We start from the raw sequence: 13,795 nt of genomic DNA on the forward strand, positions 1-13,795 counted from the left end.
GGAGCTCTTCTTAATATTTTGACACCAAAATCATGTCGATACACCTTACCGACTGCGAGTAAAGCCACCCACGCTTTAACTTGACAGACTGTACAAAAATTAAACATTCTTTTAACGTATCAAGTTCTTTTATAAAATGGTTTCAATCCTATTTTAATAATCGGTGTCACAGAATTATTATTAGTAGTGGTGGGATTTCTGACTGGGGGGAGGTCAAGAGTGGGGTTCCTCAGGGTTCCATCCTGGCAAATATTCTGACGATTACAAAATGTACTTATCGGGACTGATTTCTTCTCTAAGTAGATTATTTGTTCTAGTACAGGAGGATATCGATCACTTTATCCTCTGGGCCTGGAAGGATGGATTGACTCTTAACCCGGGCAAAACGCAGGCAATTGTTGTCGGACCTCCTTCATCTCCGTCGCTTGAAACTCTGGCATCATTTCCACGACTTTTTATTGAGAGTCTCATTATCCCTTTCTCGGAAGTGGGACAAGATCTGGGATATTTCCTTAATCGTACCTTGTCCTAGAAGCAACAGGTACAGAGCATCTCGAGCAAATCATACAGTACTCTACAACAACTATCACGGAGAAAACGATATCGCACAAATTGCAATATAAACGTCATATCATTGTGCGATCATTTTCTCCGTGATATAGGATTAAGTACTCTTTACCTACATCCACTCGGATAATTTTGGTTAAAAGTCTAATCTTGCCCCACTTTGAATACGGTTGTTTAGTATATGATGATTTGACCGACGGTTTAAATTTAAAGCTCGATTGTGCATAAAATGCCTGTGTCCCTTGTATCTACAATTTTCCTAAACACGAACACATGACTCCATACCTACATAAAGGCTGGTTTGCTTTTTGTTGTCAAGAGAAAACAATTCTTTATGGGTAATTTTCTCCACACACATTTATAGTAAGAGGTGCCCGGTGATGGAATAAAATACTATATGATATTAAAAACGCACCTTCCCTGTATTATTTCAAAAATCTCTTTTTTAAATATTTGCACAATATTTTTAACTAAACTCTTGAAATTACTTACTGGTAAACTCTCACATTTAGTTCTCCGACATTTTATCTTTGAATTTCCTTCTGCTTTTATTAATTTTTGTAAATTTGAATTTTGTATGCACACAGTTTTACCCTTTTAATTTCTACTTTAATACACGTAAAAACTTCTAATTAATCACTTAATGTTTATTACTTCTATTTAATCACTCAATGTTCATTACTAAGTATTAATGTCATACCTAATCTGTGACGAATTATGAGGTAGACGCTATTTATTTTAGTTAGTTTATAGATTTAGTTATAAAATTATTCAAGTATATTACCGATCAGTACTTGTATAAATTAGTAATGACCTTGTATTATCCTCCTCCTTAGAGGGCTATTTAGCCCTAGGGATTTATCTTTAATAAATACATAATCCAACAAACCATGGTCCCGCCAATTCGATGCTCATATACGTTCGACTTGGAGTGACTTGGAGTGAACCGACGCCCCCCACCATACTCACTGGATTGGCGCGAATGGAAGTGGAAGCCAACTGCCGCACTCGATCCAAGATGTCAGAAAGATCGGGTGCCGAATCTGATTGGTTGAATTTTTTTTACTTGCGTCTGGCAGGACCATGCTTTGTTGGATCGTGAATAAATAGAAATAAATACAAATATAATCAATTAAATGTGTATAACCAATGGACCTTTACTGTGATATTTTGCTGTTAGACAACAATGTATAATTTTTAAACAAATTTAATCAACAAATAACTCTTAGACCGTTGTTAATTCAAACACCATATTGTTTTTTATGAAATCGACTACTATTTTTAAACAATGTCTCTCTGTTATAATACTGTGTTATCCGACAGGACATACAGGAATTCTTTTTTAATAAAGAAAAAACTCCTTTCTTGGGTTCGGCTAGATTAAATTGATCTTTCAAAAGTTTAAAATGTTGTTACCTGAACCTTATTTAGTTTAAATTAGAGTAGTAAGACATGATTGTATTTTGTATATAATTTTGTATATAATTTTCGTGTTCGATAATAGCAGTTTAGAAGTCACAAAATGGCAAAGTTCATAAAAATTATAAATTAAAAAAATTAGTTTTGAAAATATAAAATGATCATGTGTTATTCTAATTTAAAATAAATAAGTTTTAGGCAGCAGATTTTTTTAACTTGAAAATTTTTAAATCTGGCTGAAAGCAAAAAATTATTTTTTCCTCAATTAAAAACGAATTTCTTTATGTCGCAGGAATTTTTTTCATAATTTTTAATTATATATTCTTACTACCTATTTAAAATTGTACCAAAAAAAAATACGGGTTTTACACCTATAGAGTGCACCTATATCTGATGTTAATTTGTGTTAAGGGAAATAGTTGTGCAATTTCCAGTTAATATTCAAACACTTTTAAATTCAAACATCCAAATTGTAAAGTTTCAAATTTAAATGCAGTAACGCTATAGCTTAGGATGTATAGTTTTGCAATTTTGAATTCACAGCTTTTAAAATCTCAAAATATTAAAAATTGTATTTTTTTGTGTACAAAATTGAGAGTTTTATATTTAGAAGAATGAAAATTTAGCAGATTCAAAAAAATGTTCTTATATTAAAGCATTAAGTATTGATTTAATGCGGATTAGGATGTGTACTCATAAAAACTTAATACAATTCAGTTTTCCTTAATAAAATTAATAAAATTAAGTTTTTCTGTCAAATAACAATCACTTGCAACCTGCAAGTTCTTGAACTCGACTTTTCTTTACAGAATTATTACATTCTCATCAGAGAAGGTATTAGATTTGTGCATGACCCTCCCCCCCCTCCCCCGCCCCAGTTTTTGTCAAATGTCCACGTTTTAAGACCCACTGAATCCGAAGAACAGGTTTTTACGAATGTGTCTGTCTGTATGTCTATATGCCTGTATGTCTGTCTGTCTGTATGTCTGTATGTATGTCTGTCTGTCTGTGCACACGATAACTTTTGAAAAAATTAATCTATCAAATTTCCCTTTGGTACACTCGTTTAGTGTCCTAAACTAAAGGTCAAGTTCGTTAGCCAGACATTTTGGATGAAAATTCCAAAACTAGACTCATTTTGAATATTTTTAACACCACTTTTTTAAAAATTCAAAAATTCTCTATACGGTTATTCATAGAATTTAAAAAATTTAACAATTTATCCTGATGACTTTTTTTTGAAAAATCAAAAATTACTAGAGTTATAGTCCAAGCAAATTAGACTTTCGAAAAAAGAAAAATGTTAACAGCACTTGAACAATTTAAAATGGTGAAGTGGTTCATAATTAACGAAAAAAAGAAAAATGCGTGAGCAGGGGTGTGACGGGGTTGATATGGGGAGGGGGGTTGAAAGGGTTGAAAATGGTATTATTGTGATTTTCGGCGAAATTTGACGTCAGAGAGAAAAGTGTTTCATGGAAAAAATATAGATTATAAAAAAATCTACAACTTTTAAATCAATGAATTTTTCCCATAACCTCAAAATATCCGAGAAAAATGCAAAAAATCGTGTGTTTTTTCTTTTTTTATTTTTTATTTTTCATTTTCGAAAAAATAAATTTATTTTGACAAAAATCAATGAAAGTATATCTTTTTATGTCCTTAGTAATGGTAAATTTTTTTTAATAGAAAAGTCAATTGGTTTCCGAGATAATCATTTGTTCCAGTCGGAAACACTTTTTTTTCAAATGAAATTTGTCCTCCAGAAAATCCTCGTACAGAGTTCTTTTAGGGCTGAATTTTTTTGTTTTAACATATATTTTCTGATGAAATAAAAAAATATATAGTTCCCATTAGAAAACATGCTCAAGAACGGAAAAAACTCTAAAAGTGACTTTTGCAACAATTAATCTTTCACTAAATTTTGAAAATTTGTTTAAATTGTAAAATATCATAAAGATCTGATTACTCCATTCAATTTCGCGGAAAAAAACGAGAGACACTGTGTTTTATTATTTGACCAGAAGATTCATTTTTGAACAGTGACGTTATCAACATTCAAGTTGAAGAGTAAGGTTTCAGATGAATGAAGAAAAATACGAATTTAAACATTTTTTTAGCTTTAAAATCAATTGTTTTTAAAATTTTTGTTAAATTCACAGATGTATAAGCCATTTTCAATAAAACTGTTTAGAATTTAAGATTTTGTTTTCAACAATATTTCATTTCTCAAGATTTTTACACTATGAATGTTTACAACATAATGTACATATACAAAATAAATAAATTTCCTGATCTTCAAACGTTTCTTCAATATCGCTAAATTCCACGGATAACTGAATTTCCGGACTCAAGCAAAGACCTGGCTGCACAATTTCACGTGAAATGTCTTTGTATTCATCGAAATCTTCCGAAATTTTGTGAAAGTTCGAACAATCGTCCGAACCATAACATTTTGTACATAAATATGTGCATCGCAGTCCATGCTTTCGACACCTACATCTATTATCTTCGCAACTCGTTTCGCAGCTGCAAGAGATTGTTTTCAATAAAGCTTCAGGTATGACTGAAGCTTCTGTAAAGCGGGGCTGGAGTGCTTTTGAATTATTGATAGTTTCTTCTTTCCAGCCCCACTTGGTTGCAGTTATTTTATTTCCAAGCCACATTTTAAGTTGAGCGTATGCTCTGTAAGAGTGTTGTGTAGCTGCTCCAACAGTTGGTGGTAATTTTTCTAATTTAAAAGTAGGCTTTGCAGTCAATACTTTGTACTGCTGATCGTCTAGAGATAATTAATCACTTGTGCACTTCTAAATAGATGAAATTAATTTACAACCATTTCGAGCAATGACTTTTAGATCTGCATCAGGCTGATAAAAAGGCTCTGCCAACTTCGTCAACTCGGGAGTTTTAATAAGTGAATTAAATGTTGTTGTTTTGTTTCCTTTGTCTGCAAAAGCAGATGTTGTATCACAGCTAGTAAAACAATGTAGAAATGTAACAATTGAACGATAATCTTCATACTTAAAACTATTTGAAGAATATATTGAGTCGCTTACCATTGCCTGCACCTTATTTCAAAAAGTAAACTTCTGCATTAGTCGAATTTAATTGATTTAATATAACCAGAAGATCGATATCTTGGCCAACAAAAAGGACAGTTTTTTTATATTCGGCTACTCATGTTGCTGCATTTATAGCCTTATTCTTCTCGGCGATTTCTATTGCTGTATTAATAATCAATGAATCTGCGTCTTTTCGCCTCAAACGTTCAGCTGCTTTTGTTGACGATGAACTTGATTTTTCATTATTAACCTCACAGTCCGGATAACCATCAAATACTATACAGCTATTGTCTGTATAATGATTGCGAACAAAGTTCAAATATTTGCCAGTGATCACTTTAATGGTATCATTTTTTTGCCAAACAACCTTGTGCAAGAGAAATCCACCGTCAATAACATGCACAATATTTTCAGTAATTGGAAAAGCTTCAGTGCTTGTAAAGTTATAGAACAGTTCCGATTTCACGTTTTTTCTCAAGCCGTTTTCTGTAAAAAGTGATAGCGGGAACGGAGCAAGTTCAATTTTAAATATTTCTTCATGTCATCTTTGCTACTGACATTCATACATAAACGTTGAAACAATAATAATGGGTTTAGTGGAATAGTCTCATCATTTACTTTGTGGATGGCGTCACTGTTCAAAAAAGAAGCTTCTGATTAAATAATAAAACACAGTTTCTCTCGTATTTTTTTCCGCCAAAGTAAATGGAGTAATCAATTCTTTAAGATATTTCACAATTTAAACAAATTATCAACATTTAGTGAAAGATTTATTGTTGCAAAAGTCACTTTTCGAGTTTTTTCTGATTTTGGGCATGTTTTCTAATGATTACTATTTATTTTTTTTATTTCATCAGAAAGTATATGTCAAACCAAAAAAATTTAGCCCTTAAAGAACTCTGTACGATGATTTTCCGAAGGACAAATTTCATTTTAAAAAAAGTGTTTGGACTGGAACAAATGATTATGTCGGAAACTAATTGATTTTTCTATCTAAAAAAATTGTGAATATTGAGGATATAAAAAGGTATGCTTTCATTGAGTTTTGTCAAAATAAAATTATTTTTGCGAAAATGAAAAATAAAAAACGAAAAAAGAAATAAACACGGTTTTTTGCATTTTTCTCGGACATTTTGAGGTTATGTGAAAAAGTCCCTTATACAAAAGTTGTAGATTTTTTTATTATCTATATTTTTTCCATAAAATACTTTTCTCTCTGACGTCAACTTTCGCCGAAAATCACCAAAATACCATTTTCACTTCTTTCAGCCCCCCTCCTTCCCCATATCAACCCCGTCACACCCCTACTCACGCATTTTTCTTTTTCACGTTTATTATGAACCACTTTACCATTTCCAATTGTCGAAGTGCTGTTAACAATTTTCTTTCTTTCCTTGAAATAAGTTAATTCAGCTGGACTATGTGCGATTTACAGAGGTTTGTAAAACGCACAAAGTTTTATTTGTCACTGAGGTTATTAAGGTAGTTGTCACATGACAATAAAATTCAAATGTTTATGCTTAGATAGATGCAAGAAATGACAAGCGCTCTCCTAACAATTGGTGAAAAATTTTTATTGAGTTTGTACACTTACATAGAAGCGTCCTATATACGAATATACACATTCACAGTAACAGTTCTTAAGGAAACGATAGTGGCAACGTCACATTTTCATTCTCGGAAAAAAAATTGTGTTGACGGCGTTGACAGTTATAGAGACTCATTCTCTATGGAACTTTTGTCTAAAGGCAGTTCATAATGTGCCACACGAGAACAGAAACATTATTCTTCACAACATTATATCTTTTATAGTAAACGGTCAATAATTGTTATTTTTTAAAATAAATTCCGTACGATATTTTTCTTTATATCTGTAGTTTTTAAGCTCAATGGTAAGCTTCGTTTCCATAATAGGCTTTGTAATGTAGTGATTGCCCATGTTAGCTATGGGAGACCCATGCAAAAAGTATTAAACATAATTGATCGTATTTGACTTTTAAAACGGTCAAATCAGCTGAATAGGGAATCAACCGTTAGATGACAATATTTTATACATATTCGGAAAATTGTAGACAATCCGTAAGCAGGGTCACATTTCGGCACAACTACCTTAAAACGTTTTTAACTTGAAAGATGTTTATTACATTCTCATTAAAGAAGGTGTGTTAGACTGGTGTAAAATTCGACCCACCCGTTTTTGTCAAATGTCCACGTTTTGAAACCCTCTGAATCCGAAAAAAAGGTTTTTACGAAGATTACTTCCTGTCAGTCAGTCTGTCTTTCTGTCTGTTCGTGGGCGTTTTTTTTAGTTTTGTAGCACAACAACGATATGAAAAGAGTCATGACAAGAAAAATTTTGCTTTGGAATGCTCTACAAGATTATTATAACAACTTTTTGAGTTTTCTTGAAGAATCTAAAATTCACATTCTTACAGAATAAACAAATAATGGAAAATAAAAAATTACATTTGGCGGTTAAACTATGCAAAATAGGTGAAAAGATGAGTAGCCAAAAATTGTTGTGTGAAATGTAATATAACTATTTTTGGTTTTCCAATAAATTTTACTATTCTCAATTCCATATTTGAATAGAAAAACTAATTTTAATATTTCCAATGTGTATAAAAGCTAAAACTTCAATTAAAATTTGGGGGGTGGAATGCTTAACCTACTCCACACGGCCCGTGATGCCCTTGACTAGTATCACCTGCCATGTACTGTACCACTACTATGCCAACTTCCAGCCGAGTTACCTTTTGCACCAATGCCAATACTGGCGTGGAGCTGAAGGTTCAACTTGGTTACTTTCAGTCTTATAATTATAAATCCCAAACTTATTCTAGATTATACATGGTGTCTAAAAAGTCCCGGGACGGTTGGATATTTCCTCAGGTAAAATATTTTTCAAAAAAGTGAAGGTCATTCCTAAAGTAAGTTTCAACGAGCAATTCAACGGTGACATTCATTTTGACCTTGAAGTTGACCTTAATGGCTTTTTGAAGGTCAACTTTGTTTTTTCAAAATGGGAAACCCCTTTTTCACATCTGAAATCGATAGAGCGGAAAATTCTACGTTAAGGTACGTACCCAAGTCATAGGTCAATTGTAACGTTTAAGGTCATTTAGAGGTTATTTGAAATTAACAAAGTTTTCCAAGAGATCACTGTAATTCCTGAAGTAAATTTCAACGAGGAATTCAATGGTGACCTTCATTTTGCCCTTGAAGTTGACCCTCATGGCTATTTGAAGGTCAACTTTTTTTCAAACGGAAACCCCCTTTTTTACATCTGCAATCGATAGAGCGGAAAATTCTACGTTCAGATACGTACCCAAGTCATAGGTCAATTGTAACGTTCAAGGTCAGTTAGAGGTTATTTAAAATTATCAATGTTTTCCAAGGGGTCAGTGCAATTCCTGAAGTAAATTTCAACAAGAAATGCATTGGTGAGTTCTGTATTGATCTGGGTGATGATCCTCAAGGAATTTTCAATGTTTTTTTCAAGCAGTTTACGCTTACGTTTAGATTACCCAGGAACAACGACGTGGACGTAGTAAATTCTGTTCCCTTTGGGGTACTTGATTAGCGAAAGTCCCCTTGCCTCTCACGTTTCGGGGTGCTTGAATAGCGTGAGTCCCCTTGCCTCTCACGTTTCGAGGTGCTTGATTATCGGGAGTCCCCTTGCCTCTCACGCTTCAGTGAAGATGTTCCTACTCAAAACCTTGATTTTCTTGACAAAAAGCTATGCGATTGTAAAAATGAGTTAAAGCATTACGAATCATCTCCCTATCAATCAAAGTAGCCTGTTGCAGAATCCGATTCTGCAATTCGTCTAAGCTTTGCGGTTGCGTTGAGTATACTTTGCTCTTTAAATAACTCCAAAGAAAATAGTCGAGAGGTGTCAGATCAGGAGATCTATCAGGCCACTCGATTTCACCCCTTCTTCCAATCCACCTTTGAGGGAACTGAGTATCCAACTATGCTCGAACCCCCCTACCGTAATGAGCCGCTGCTCCGTCCTGCTGGAACCAAATCTTTTGAAAATTATCGCCTGTAAATTTAGTTTCGATTCGTAATCTTCGTATGGAAAACGGTATGGGACTGTATAACTCTTTGGAGAGGAACAGAACTCTCACCAGAACACCTGGAAGTTTTAATGAAAAATTTCCTTATGATTTTACAATATTCAAAACGCTGTAACCAAGATCTATACAGAGCTCACCTTGACCTTGACCGTTACAACTGACCTATGACTTGGGTACGTACCTGAACGTAGAATTTTCCGGTCTATCGATTCCAGATGTAAAAAAAGGGAGTTTCCGTTTGAAAAAACAAAGTTGACCTTCAAAAAGCCATGAAGGTCAACTTCAAGGTCAAAATAAAGGTCACAATTGAATTCCTGGTTGAAATTTACTTCATGAATGACCTTCACTTTTTAAAAAATATATTATCTAGATAAGAAATTATCTTCAATATCAATGAGTATATGGTTTAAATTTATGCATTTTATAAACCCAAAATTATTTTTTTTCTAATTTATGAGATGTATGAAATATCAAATGTGCTAGGAAGTAAAGTCATCCATTAGGGGTGCTGCGAAAAAGGATATTTAATTAGTGTCAAAACGGTTTTAGATTTTTCAAAATTTAGGTCATATAATTAAATTTTCCCCTAGACGCACTCTGCTCGATGTTTTGAAATGCCATCTCTCAAATGATTAAGATTTATTAAGAATCTTGAGAATTTTATTTTAATTTTAAAATTTAATTTTTTCTTTCAATTTGTATTTGAAAATTGGACTCGATTGTACCAGGGTAGAAATATTAAGTGTTAGATAGTGCAAGTTAAAAAAACAAAATATGATGATGAATAGTCAAAAAAATTCATTACCCCGAAACAAATTTTAGTCCTACTTTAGACCTCCAAATGTAGCTCTTAATCGGCATTAGGAGGAATTGAAGAGGGCTTCATTTATATTAGATTCCAATCTAATTTTTTTCCTCCAAAGTGACACAAAAGTCCATTTTTTGATTTTGTATAACTAACAGAGGGCTTAATGTAAGCCTTTTAGACGTCTAATGTCTTCACGGAATAATCGTACTGTGGAGCAGACACCAGATTTGTAGTGTTTTGTTTACATTACAAGGTTATATACAACAGTTAATAGACGAGAAACGCATTCTTCAGTTATTTGACGCACGCAAATATAATTCTATGGCTTAGTTTGACACTACTTCATAGAACGCACTTCACTAACAGAGAATATCGCACCCTGACTGTATCGTTCGAAACGGTCCTTATATATACTAACCAAGATATTTCTTGCGCTTGTGAGAAACGAACAGTGCCGGGCCGAACATTTTTGGTATCCCGAGTCAAATTTAATTTGATTGTTTCAAGCTCGGATACTTGTGTGGCATTTATCACTAAAATGTGGTATAATTACTAGGGGAGAGAGAGTTATGGTGACCGGCTCTGAATTAAATGTCCTATAAATTATGATTTAAATGTGATTTTGATGTGTATTTTTTAAGGTTAAGTTCGTATTATCAGCGCAGAATAATATCACTCAAATTCTATTTATTTTTATAATATAATAATTGTACAATTAAAATGATTAAACTCAATAATTTTGGAGTGTTTGATGTGAAAAAATACTACAGACATTTGCATCAGTAATTAAATGTTTACTTATCCATCAAAGTAAAGTATGTTGCAAACTTTAGTTATTCCTTCTTGCTTCCTGAAATACATACGATGCCGCTGTGCTCCAGACGTCATGTTTAAAGATTTAATTAGTTTTAACACATTTATAACGTTTACACAACCAATTAAAGATATCAGAAGCTTTAATAAATACTTTACCTATTTAAAGATAATGCTTTTATGCTTGTATCTCGATGGATACTGTAAATATTTAATTTTTTCCAAAAGCTTTTCCAACTGATTCCACCAAAATTGTTTCTTCGTCATTGCTCTTTATGACACTTATTTTAAAAATGAAATTATATTAAGGCACTATTTTTCCAACCAGCAAGAGGTATAGTTGATGTAAAAAATTAATATAAAAATCCGTAAACATGTTTACAAGCACCAAATACAAGAAGTTAATTCATGAAATGTTTTAGCTCCTTTTTATAAACAAATCTTAAGCAAACTCTATAAAGAGGTGCACTACTTAAACAATCTTTCGCAAAAATATATTCTACTTTCAGTACACGTGCAAGAATCCAATCATGGATCCGGCCGGATAGCCCCGGTTCCCACCGGGCGCTGGTCAGGGAAACTGGTCGTCATCTGGCTAAACACGTCACGGTAACGTGGCCGGATCCCGGCTCCAATGACGACCGGGATCCGGTCGGGTAATCCGGTCACAAAGCGATTAAAAAAATTTGCTTGAAGAGAGAAATTAGTAACTTCTTTTGTTTTTTTCAGACTCATCGTAAATACGGCCCTTTCGTATAGAAAAAAATATGTTGGCACTGGAAATGTTTTAAGCTGTTGGCCGAATGACTGCTAGTCATACAAATATTCAAGGAATTAACTATAAACATTTTTATCAATAATTCTTTTATAAATAATAAACTGTTATAAATTATTATATCATCGTTATAAATAATTCACTTTCAGGAGTATCTGTGCCCATGCTGGATATCAAAGAAAACCTAAATTTGATAAAACCTTCAGTTTAAATATTTTGTCGCAAGAATTGTTAATAACAGTGGTAATTGTTAACTTTTATAATAGTTTTGTAATTAAATGTCATTCCTACATTATTATAAAGCACTGTTATCAAACAGGATATTTTTTACCGATATTAAGACTATTTGCTTATTTATTCATCAAATTTTTTTTAACGAGTACATGAAATAATAAAAAATTACTTTTATCCTATAAGTTCCTACAAATTTATTTGAGACAATATAAAGTTTACCTAATCAGTTATTAAATCGTAAAAATTGTTATATAAAACATTTAAGTTTTTCCATACTTTCAGTGAAAAAATTATTAATAAAAAAAAATGGAGGAGACAAAAGCATGGAGCGTCAAGCTCTTCAGCATTTAACGAACCATAATTAAAAGAAAAAAAATCTGCGCTCGATGCCGTATTTATCTCGCGCTTCGCGCTCGGTCTTTATATTTTAGCACATTCTTGCGCAAACTTTTTAAAATTAGGGCACAAAACATGCACCACTGTAATTTTGTGATTGCGAATTCTATTTCTTTAAAGAGCTTAGCTCAAGAGTTTGAGCGCACCTGCGGCACGCGACTGATGGCAATCGCACTCCGCGCTTTGTCTTTGCATTTCTCCCACATTCGTGCATAGACCTTTCAAGATCAAAGGTCAACGAACTGACAACTGTAATTTTGTGATTTCGAACTCTCTTTAGTTTTGTTATCAATTATAATACATTTTTTATGTAACTCTGCCTGGGATTGCTTATTAAATAATTGCAAAATTCTGAGCTGCGCTGAAACATGTATCATTTCAAAAAATGCATATCAATACACTTTATAATATGCATAAAAATTGAATCATACTAATTCTTATATCCTTGTTTTTATAATCTTTTTCTTTTTAATCTTGTTTTTTACGATTAAATAAAAACTACTGCGCATCTGCATAGGGTATAACACAGTAACCTCTATAGGGTCCTATATAGGAGCCTATGTCCTTTTTCGTCTTTTCTGTGCTTTTCCCAAAAATCTAGTTTTTTAATTTTTAATCTTATTTTTTACGACTGAAAGAAAATCTACTCGTTTTATCGAAAAATGACTAATAATAAATTTATAGATCTTTTTAGGCGAACAACTTTTGTCTGTTAATTTTAGTTAATGCCTTGTGTCGCTTTTTCAAACAAATTTAATTTTCTTTTTAATGTTATTTTCTATGACTAAAGTAAAAACTACGTGTCCCATCAAAAACTATAGTTCTTTTTTGGCTGAACAAGTTTTGTCTACTTTTTTTCGTAGCTTGTGTCTAAAAATGATTCATTATAAATTTGTAGTTGTTTCCAGGACGCGCAATTTGAGCTTTTTATTTTTTACGTATCTTTCATAGTTTGACAAAAAAATGGAATTTTTGGATTTTTCATTATTTTTGATACGATCAAATTTGGGATGTTCAACTTTTCAACCAAATTAAAAAAGTTGTTATCATAGTCCTGTAGGGCTTTCAAAAGGCAAAGTTTTTCTTCTCTTGACTTTTTTCATATCATGCGTAGTTTGGCTTCAAATGTTTATTTTAGTTTTTTTTTTATTTTCAGAATGCTCTAACTCTGATAATTTTTTTTTTTGTAGAAAAAAGTCATGGTGATAAATTATTTGAGTTTCTCAGTACTATAAAAACCCATAAATAGAATTTTTAAACCTTAAAAAAATGTGGTTTCAAAATTTTTTGGTTTGATCAAATTTGGAATTTTCAACTTTTCGACCAAATTAGAAAAATTGTTATCATAATATGGTAAGTGTTTCAAATAGCAACGTTTTTCTTTTCTTGACTTTTTTTCGTATCATACCCTGTTTGACTTAAACCGTTTACTTTATTTTTTTTATTTTTAAAATGCTGTAACTCTGGTAATATTTTATTTTTCGAAAAAAGTCATCAGGATAAATGGTTCGACTTTTTAAATACTATAAATAACCGTACAGAGAATTTTTGAATTTTGAAAAAAGTGGTCTCAAAAATATTCAAAATGTGCCCACTTTTTTCATTTTCATTCAAAATGACTGGCTAACAAACTTGACCT

Source organism: Belonocnema kinseyi, chromosome 7, assembly GCF_010883055.1.
Source record: "Belonocnema kinseyi isolate 2016_QV_RU_SX_M_011 chromosome 7, B_treatae_v1, whole genome shotgun sequence".
Classification (NCBI taxonomy): domain Eukaryota; kingdom Metazoa; phylum Arthropoda; class Insecta; order Hymenoptera; family Cynipidae; genus Belonocnema; species Belonocnema kinseyi.